This window comes from Octopus bimaculoides, chromosome 27 (assembly GCF_001194135.2).
Source record: "Octopus bimaculoides isolate UCB-OBI-ISO-001 chromosome 27, ASM119413v2, whole genome shotgun sequence".
In the NCBI taxonomy this organism is placed as follows: Eukaryota; Metazoa; Mollusca; class Cephalopoda; order Octopoda; family Octopodidae; genus Octopus; species Octopus bimaculoides.
The window spans coordinates 10,794,549-10,797,028 of record NC_069007.1 but is presented as its reverse complement, the minus strand read 5'-3'; positions in this window follow the sequence as shown (position 1 = coordinate 10,797,028).

Below are 2,480 nucleotides of genomic sequence, written 5' to 3'. Positions count from 1 at the left end.
TCTTCTCTTGGAAGAGCCCTGCTTCTCACATGGACAACTGTATGTTAGCTGCTCAAGAGTGGGCAGCAACAAAAAAACCTATTTGTATATGCTCCACAAGGGAAAACAAGGAACATAGTTTACAATGAGGTGTTATAATCACAACAGCAAGAAAGTATGTACATGATCACCTTCTTTTACGAAACTTCATTGACTTTCATATATTTATATTGATATACATATATATACGTGTGTTTGGGTGCGTGTGTGTATATACCTCTCTATATATAAAGATGATGCGTAGTCTAGACGGCGTTTTTAGATTTCATTATTCTCTTTAACCCGGGCAACGCCGGGCATTTCTTCTAGTCATGAATAAATGCATATTCTGGCAAGCCAGTACAAACAGTCTCTAAACAGAACAACAAGTAAAGAAATCCACGTCAAAAATAATTCTTCAATCAATTTGGAAATAGAAACTCTTGGAAACATTGTTTGAAAAATTCTTCAGAGAGTCTTCTCAGTTTCAATATTCCTCTTCGTTGATGAATTGTCTTTGTGTGGGAGTGGAGATGATGATTGTCAGCTGTGAGTTTTATGAACCTAAGCTATGGAATTTTGTTTAGTTTGGTGATAGATAAGGCAGGACTAATAATGTGTACAATTCAAGTGAGTCAGTTGGTGTTTGTCTCCACTTATAACTGAGAGGGAGATACATTATTCCAGCAGTGTTTTGGCCCAATGAGGAAAGTGAGTGTATTTACAAGGCTTGTTCTGGCTTGGTAGGATAAGTGCTGCAGTAGTGCTTTGGAGTGTTATATAAGTACCTGAGTGTTTATAGATTGTTTTTCATGTGGTGACAGGTACTGGGGTGGAGGTTCAAGGTCACTGTAGCAACAAAATATGTCCCATTACATGCCCATACTCTCTTACTCTCTTTTACTTGTTTCAGTCATTTGACTGTGGCCATGCTGGAGCACCGCCTTTAGTCGAGTAAATCAACTTATTCTTTGGATGCCTAGTACTTATTCTATTGGTCTCTTTTGCCGAACCGCTAAGTTACGGGGACGTAAACACACCAGCATCGGTTGTCAAGCGGTGGTGGGGGTACAAACACAGACACACGAACACATACACATATATATATATATACACATATATATGACGGGCTTCTTTCAGTTTCCGTCTACCAAATCCACTCACAAAGCTTTGGTTGGCCTGAGGCTATAGTAGAAGACACTTGCCCAAGGTGCCACACAGTGGGAATGAACCCGGAACCATGTGGTTGGTAAGCAAACTACTTACCACACAGCCACTCCTGTGCCCATGTGATCTTTAATTTCATTATTTTTGTTTTAAAGTGTGGGTCATCTATAGACAACTTGTGATGATATTTAATGTAATATCCTATGTAATTTTTTAATGATTTGTTGTGGAGAAATTTGAGACCAAAGTAAAACCAGCAGAGTCCATGACAGATCTACTATATTGCTCGTACTCCATTATTGTTGTTCCGTTCTGTCAGCTGAACGTGGTATCTATTATTACTTTTTAATAAGCCCTCTACATGTGTTGTAAATGTTGTAGTGGAGTTGTATGTAATTCTGAGTATTTTTGTCTTGTGTGTATGTGTGTGAGATATGTTCATAGTTGGTTGTATTTGATGTTCTCTAATTTTGCTGGTAAAATGAGACTGGGTTTGATAGGTGTTGTTGTTGAGACAAGTTTCTAAATGTTTCAAGAGGTGATGGAACAGCTATGCATCAACATCTGGAGAATGTTGAGAGGCTGTGAGATGCTGTTTACATACAAAACTGGGTGCTACTTTGGCATGTGATCTGCAAGGGAAATTACTTTAGATTGGTTCTTAGTTTACTTTTCTATTTCTAAAAACCCGTAAGATGTTGGCTAAAGATTTTTACAATGTGATCAGTGACGAAACAAAGACAGTTGCATTTTTACAAGAAACCAGCACTAAATTCACATAATTTCTTAGAAAAAAGAAAGATGCTACTTTGGCGTGTGATCTACAATTTAAAGGTAGATTACTTTAGGTTACTTTTTAGTTTACTTTGTATTAGTGCTACTCTCTGTGTGAGAGTTTCAGTTTTTGTCTACCAGATCCACTCACAAAGCTTTGTTCGGCTCGAGGCTATAGTAGAAGACACTTGCCCAAGGTGCCACGCAGTGGGACTGAACCTGGAACCATGTGGTCCGTAAGCAAGCTACTTGCCACACAGCCACTCCTATGCCTATATATATATATATATATATATATACTAGCAGAAATTCCCGGGTTAAAGAGAATAATGAAATCTAAAAACGCCGTCTAGACTACGCATCATCTTTATATATAGAGATGTATATGCACACACACACCCAAACACACGTATATATATGTATATCAATATAAATATATGAAAGTCAATGAAGTTTCGTAAAAGAAGGTGATCATGTACATACTTTCTTGCTGTTGTGATTATAACACCTCATTGTAAACT